We start from the raw sequence: 7,757 nt of genomic DNA, 5'->3' as shown, positions 1-7,757 counted from the left end.
AAATATGACGAAGAAATTGAACATAGATTTAGTGTCTATCACTGGGAACTAGTTCTAAGGATAATAGAGCTTGGATGTGATTGTGAACATGTCTTTAGGGAATGGTTAAGTGGAGATTATGGGTTGGATAGAGGAGATTTGGGCTTTGGGTGAAACTTACAGGGACAGCATCCATGCCTCTATTCAAAAGGTTATCTTGACAACTTATATGGAAATCATGGTGGTGTGCTCTGGAAAACTGGGTTAGATAACTCAGATATTTATCTTTAAGGATGAAAACTAGTTGATGTGAAAGATGCATGGGGAGGCCTATGCTGCTGTCTAGAGCACCCCAAGCTCCACGGGGGCTGCAGGGACCCATGGGGCCCTGTGTGACCCTGGGCTGCACGGATGGCCTTGCCCCTGTGGCCTGGGCTTGCCCTCCTCCTCCTCCCCTTGATCGCCGCTTTCAGTTGCCAGGAGCAGGCCCACACCACCAACTGGAGGGCCACACTGAAGATTGTCTGGAAGGGCGTTCACAGGATAGACACGTACCTGAACACCGTCTTGGACCTCCTGGGAGGTGAGGACAGGCTCTGCCAGTAGAGACGCAGTGAAGTCTTGCCCACATTGTGGTTATGAAGCCTCCCCGCTGAATGGATGTTCTGCCCACTGTTTGGTGTTCACAGAGTGCTGCAACCAGCACGACAGATGCTGTGAGACCTGTGGCAAAAGCAAGCAGGACTGCGATGAGGAATTCCAGGATTATCTCTCCAGGATCTGCCAAGACGTGCAGAGAACACTAGGACCAGCTCAGAAGTTTGGGCACCTGAGACCACAGTGGAGCTCGTTTCTGTAAACCTATCTGGACAGCCATCAACTGCGTGGAGGTGCCACTTGGAAGAAAAAAGCTGATCTTTAAAGAAAGTGTTGACAGGTGGTGACAGCAGAAAAGGACAGAAGAACATAACCTTTGACAATGAACTAATGTATTTACACCATAAAGCTGCCTTAATTTTGTGAAAGGATTATTTTAAGACCTTATTTGGACTTTAAAACTTCAGACTAAAGGAAAAAATGGGGGAGGTTATCTTCCTGGACATTGCCACTTCAGTGTGCCAAAGTGCCTTGACCAATCTTAGATGGAGGTTCCTGTTAAGGGGAGGATTTTTCAAAAGGAAGAGTTTGTAACTCAATTTTCATAACCATATTTACCAAAAAAATAAGGTCAAATGTAAAATTCATCATAACTTATGTTCAACACTATCTTATCTGGAAATATAGGGAAAGCTTCATTTAGAAGTATATTCGTTTACTGTAAATTTTTTAACCTTTTATTGAAGTATAGTTAATTTACAATGTAAAATTTTAAATATACATTCGTGCCTGGGAAGATCTGACTTTATTTTTTCTCTATTTTAATTAACACAGAATATACTGTTTTTCTATAACCCAATGAGCCTATGAATAAATCACACTTCTATTAGTGTCAGGACTAGTTACAAGGACAAGTTTTCCATGTCTGTTTCTTTTGTAAAATTGGAGCTATCTGCTGGGCCCTCTTAGGGAGCAGAACTAGGATATCTTGGTATTTATGTAATGTGCCTAGGGGGTGGGGTGAACAAAATTCAGAAGCACATCCACTCCCACTTCATGAGCTATTCATATGTCAAATGTTATATTTTGCTATAACCTTTGCCTAAATTGGAGAAAAGATGGATTTAATGAGATAAAAAGAAAGTTGTTTCGCATCAAAGTATTATATGTGGTTATGCTTTGGTATTTATTCCCTAGTACTTGCTCTTCTTAGTGTAATAGATTCCGGGGTGTTTTTAAAAGACTGTAAACTTAGTGGCCTTAATAAAAATTGTTCTTGATTTAAAAAAGTAAGATGCATTTGAGAGTTTAAATAAACTATTGCACAGATAAAAAGTAATATTTCATATTAATGTATTATTTTACATTGTAAGTATATATAACTAAAATAATGTTACAAGTACTATAAGGTGCTATTATATATTATACTTCATCCATATCCCTAAAACTTAATCTATTCAAATTGATCCAAAACTTGTATTGGGAAAAGAATGAATCATATAATATCCATGTTCCTACTATATTTAGCCATGTAATGGAGATGCAAATAATATGCTAATTAAAACTTAAGACTTAAAAAATTATATTTATGAATTATGTTTGTCGAAAAGTCACAATTCATAGGAGGTATAATCATATAATTATTTTTTTGTTTCAAATATATATATATATTTTAATCTGTGTTCCAGGGATTCATCTTTTTCTCATCACTTAATATCATCTTAGGGAAGATTCTAGAATAGTCTAGTAATTTTTGGTTATTAAAATTTAGTCCAGTCTAGTTTGAAATTTCTGTCTCATATCTTTTCAAAGTTCCTTCTCTCTACTCTCTTAAAGTAGGCTTGAATTTGACTCTTTTTCTTTAAGTTTGGTGTCTGTGTGAATGTGTTTGTGTGTGTATGTGAGAGAGAGAGAGAGGAGAGAAAGCGTATGTTTTTCTAAGTGAAAGAAGATCCTTCCATTATCATATTCCACATGGGATGTTTTTTGTAGCCTGGAGAATAAAAGGTGGAATGTTCAAATTCAAGTATACTGCAGGGTCAAGTAAGGAAAAATGTACTTGATTAGGGTGAATAATTAAAACAGCAGTCAACATTTTACAGCTCAAATTAGGAAAAAGAAACACTTCACTGTAGATTTTGCTCATGTTAAATTTTGAAGATGTGAAGAAGCAGAATTTTAAAACTTAAAAATAATTTCAGACCTATTTTTCTAGCTATGTAACAGGCACTCTTCTAATGCATTTTACTTATATTAATCCTCTTTAAAAGTCTTTAGGAGGGAGAATTTTATTTTCTCTTATTGTTTCACATTAGGGAACTGGCATATGACTTGTTAAAAAGTTAAAATATGGAGGAACTGGGATTCAAACATTGATGCTCTAACTCCTGAGTATGTGCTTTTTTTAAAAAAATTTTTTTAAATTAATTATTTTATTGGCTGTGTTGGGTCTTTTTTGCTTCGTGTGGGCTTTCTTTAGTTGTGGTAAGTGGGGGCTACTCTTCGTTGTGTGCGGGCTCCTTATTGCTGTGGCTTCTCTTGTTGTGGAGCATGGGCTCTAGGCACATGGGCTTCAGTAGTTGCAGCACGTAGGCTCAATAGTTGTGGCTCACGGGCTCTAAAGCACAGGCTCTATAGTTGTGGCACACGGGCTTAGTTGCTCCACGGCATGTGGGGTCTTCCTGGAGCAGGGATCGAACCTGTGTCTCCTGCATTTGCAGGTGGATTCTTAACCACTGCACCACCTAGGAAACCCCTTGAGTATATGCTTTTAATCACTGTGCAGTGCTGTCCTTCAGTATTCTGGAAGGTTAGTTAAATGAGACTGTGCCATGTAGAATGACATGGGAATGTGTTATTGGACAGCAGAGGTGGGACAAAGCAATGAGAAGACGTCAGAAAAGAACTGTCCTCTTAGGGCCACACTGCTTGCCTCTTTCATCCCAGCCCAGAGCTCCCTGCTTGGGTCCCAGTCTGAGATGATACTAGAGCCAGCTCCACCCCAGGCATCACAGTCCCAAAGCATGGCGGAGTTATTGCTCCGTGGGTTTAACATTTTCACAACTGGGTGCAGGAGCTAGTGGATATATATTTCTTCTTTTGTTTTCTACCCCCAAACAGAAAGTCCTGAGACACTTTTTGTATAGCTTTGCAGATGGTCCCAAGGAAGTGAGCAACTAGTCACCCATAAAGGCGGCTAATTTAATCATGCATCTTTGCGTGGGACCTTCTTGCTTTCCAGCTTTGCTCACTTTGTCCTTCCTTCCGGTTCCCTGGGATCAACTCCTGCAGTAAATTGCTCAAGCATTAGCCTTTGCCACCGGTGCCAAGGGAAACTAAGGCCAAGGCAGTCAATAACAAACAGGTCTACTTCAAGAAGTTATCTGTGAAAGTGGGGAGGGGGTTTGTATGTTACTGAGAGTTTTCTTTTTTCTTTTCTTTTTTTTTTAAATGAAGAGATTGTTCATTCTCAACACTGGTTGCGTTATAGAATTATCTGGAGAGATTTTTTTAAATGCCTATTTTTTTTTTCAAGAGCAGTTTTAGGTTCACAGCAAAATTGAGAGGAAGGTACAGAGATTTCTCCTGCTCCGGCACATGCAGAGCCTCCCCCATTATCAATATTCTTCATCAGAGTGATACATTTGTTATGACTGACTACCAAGATTGATACATCATAATCCATAGTTTACATTAGAGTTCACTCTTGGTAGTGTACATTCTATGCATTTGGACAAAACAATAATGACAGGTATCCATCATAATAGCATCATGCAAGGTATCTTCACTGCTTTAAACATCCTCTGTGCTCCACATGTTTATCCCTGTCCTTACCCCTCTCTACTTGCCCCCCCCAACCCCTGGCAACCACTGATATTTTTACTGTCTCTAGAGAGAATTTTAAAAATAATCATATCTGTATTCCATCTTCAGAAATTCTGATTTAATTTTCTGGAATTGGTCTGAACATCAGTAGTTTTTGAAAGTTTCTGGTTGATGGTGATTTGCAGCCAGGTTTGAGAAATCTGGAATAAATCACACTTAAATTATTAAGGGAAGGATTCAGAAGAGAAGGAGAGATTAAACTGAAGATCATAGTTCATAGATTTTTAGAAAGGGAAAGAGAATGGGATGCAGGGTACATGTGGAAAGATTAATTTTTGAAAGACAGAGGAACACCTGCATGGTAAGGGCCAGGAATTTGTTTTAACAAGTACTCTTCTGCACATGCATTGCTGGGGATCTTGTTAAAATGCAGATTTTGATACCTTAGATCTGGGTGGGCCTGACCTTCTTCTTGTCTAAGAAACTCCAGGTGATGCCAGGGCTGCTGCTCTGTAGCCACATTTTTATTGGCAAGGATTTGGGGTTTGTGGTTTTTTTTTTTTTTTCTTTTGCAGATAGGTGTGATCAAAGGGCAAAGGGGAAAGGAAGGTTAGGGTGTATTTAAAATAATTCTTATATGATTCTTAACTGATACTCCATGGAATCTAAACTCAATAAAAAGGGAATTAAAGAGAAAAGGGGACTAATGACTAGGACACAAGCAGAAGGGGGCAATGAACTGAAGGTTTTGTTGCCTTTGAAATATGATTGCAGTGACTATACTGAGGTGATAAAGTTGGAAAGATAGGAGGGTGTGGGTGGTTTGAGAGAGTGGGATGTTTGCATGAATAGTATGGGATAGGAATACATTTCCGGTGATTAAAAAAAAAAAAATCACGGGCTTAAGAGGGCCGAGATGGAATAAAGGACTTTGTTTGAAATGAAGAGATGAAGGAATTAGGAGGCCAGGATGTCCAAATTTGGGTGGATAGGAAATCCTGAGCCAGACAACAAAGTCTTCAGTGAATGAAAGGAACACTCTGATAGATTATCACAGCAGAAGGTAACATAGTTAGTTGGCATAAGCCTCAGAGGTGTAGATTCTTTTTAGAAACAGTAGTTTCCTTTCCAACATGGCATAAGGAAACATGGAGGATATAACACCACTATTTTTGATCCCGAAGTACTTGGGATGTAAGAGAATAGACTAGACTATCTCTGCTTACAGGCCTATAGAGACATTAGTGGACAGTGAGATTTCAGTTATAGGAAAGAAGAGTTTGCTAATCTCTGAAAACGAATTCTTGAGTCCACAGTTTGGAGTGAAAGATCATAGGAAGATTAAGGTCAAGAGAGGAATTATAGATAAATATTAGACAATTCAGTAAAGAAAAGTTCAGAAGAGATGTTTGGGCAGTGACTAAAAAAATGTTATTTGGGTAAGAGGTAGTTAATGTTTCATATTCTCTTGGAGAAAGACATGATTTTGGGCGAAATAGAAATCATATGTGTTTTGGAAAGGAATCCCTAACTCCTTTCCTCCAAAGAGCTGTGGGAAAGGCCCAGAAATGTCTATGCCTCTTAGTCCACTGATGTTGACGACAGTAATCAGGGCAACTCTAGATGGCGGTCTGGAGAAAGTGGATGTAAACCAAGAAGTCATTATTTCAACCATCTCAGGATCTAAGAGTCTCTGAAGATGAAAGTCTTATTTTCCACTCAGAACTCATGGCAAAACGGATCACAGTAGTATAGCACAATGGCTGAGGCTACAGTTCCTAGAAGGAGTCTGTTCGGTTCCAAATCTTGGTCCCAACTCATATACTAGCTTCATGGTTTAGAGCAAATCATTTAATCTCTCTGTGCTTCAGGTTTCTTATCTATAAAATGGGAGTAGTTATAATGCCTGACCTACAGGTGTGTTATAACAATTTAATAAACATATGTAAAGCATTAAGAACAATGACTAACACACAGTGAGTGCTATACTATACTACTGTTTGATTTTTTTTTTAATTTTAATGACTGGTGGGATTATAATATGTTTTTTTGATTTAGAAAATAATTTTTTATGGAAGATAACAATAATACTAATAGCATAATACCAAGGAGATAAATCCTTACTATTTATTATTTCATTTAACAGTTACAACAGCTGAAACAACTGAAAGTCACATAGACCTATACACACATTTCTTTTTATCTTTTAGGTAAAATAAAATAGGTTCACATGTATCAGTAGGAAATGTTGCAAAACAGAGATTGGGTCAGATGTGAAATGAAGGAGCTGCAACCAGCTGTAGGAAGGAAGCTGTTAGTTAAAACACAGTCACAGTGAGAAGACAATCTAAAAGTTTTGCAGATAAAGCAGATTTCTCACTGTGTGTGGGAGGCTCAACCATTGCAAGGGCAATTGTAGAATCCCTTGGGAGACAAGGCTCTCAGGTTGAAATAAATTGAAAACAGTTTGAATTACGATGTCCCTTGACTTGTTGCTGAGGAAGGCAATAGCTGCCAGTGAGGAGACTGGTGAATCCTATTCTGGTTGTGTTCGCTTCTTCAGTGGAAGTCTGAATAGAAGTACCAGCCACGAACCAGGCAGCGAGGCGTGGATCCCATGTGCTTGGAGGAGGAAAGGCGACCTCCCAAGCCACTTGATCATCATTTGGGAGAATTGGAACGCTTAGGCTACTGAGGTTCAATTAATAGTTTTCATTACTTTCCTTTGATTAAAGATCCTTTCTTTTCATTAGGAAGAAATTACATTTTTCTAACTCAGCACTTAAATACAGCTTTTTTTTTTTTCTTTTTACACATTCTCTTGTCTATTTTCATGGCTTTCTTCATTCATTCAAGCAGTGTAGATTGGCTTTTAATTATTTACCATGTGTGATGGTTAATTTTTTGTGTCAACTTGACTGGGCCACGGGTGATGAGACATTTGATCAAACATTATTCTGAGTGTGTCTGTGGAGTTGTTTCTGCATGAGCTTAACATTTGAATCAGTAGACCGAGTAAAGCAGGTTGTCCTCCCAATGTGGATATTCCCCCTTCCCCACCCCACCCCGGGAAAATTCACGCCTAACTGGCTGGAGTTGTTTTTTGTTTTGTTTTTTTTTTAAAGCTCTTTATTGGAATATAATTGCTTTATACTGTTGTGCCAATTTTTGAGGTACACCAAAGTCAATCAGCTGTATTTATGCATATATCCCCATATCCCCTCCCTCCTGGGACTCCTCTCCCACCCTCCCTATCCTGGCCCTCTAAGTCATCACCCATCATTGAGTTTATCTCCCTATGTTATGCAGGAACTTCCCACTAGCTATCTGTTTTACATTTGGTAGTGTATATATGT

At 38.7% G+C, this 7,757-nt stretch overlaps 1 pseudogene; it reads left to right on the top strand.

Annotated features, from left to right (window-relative positions):
* The first annotated feature begins 390 nt into the window (after positions 1–390).
* On the top strand, positions 391–894 carry LOC130830944 (group XIIA secretory phospholipase A2-like; annotated as a pseudogene).
* Positions 895–7,757: the final 6,863 nt, after the last annotated feature.

Source organism: Hippopotamus amphibius, chromosome 11 (genome assembly GCF_030028045.1).
Source record: "Hippopotamus amphibius kiboko isolate mHipAmp2 chromosome 11, mHipAmp2.hap2, whole genome shotgun sequence".
NCBI classification, from domain to species: Eukaryota; Metazoa; Chordata; class Mammalia; order Artiodactyla; family Hippopotamidae; genus Hippopotamus; species Hippopotamus amphibius.
Note: the sequence above shows the minus strand (reverse complement) of the source record. Positions and strands in the feature narration are given on the sequence as shown.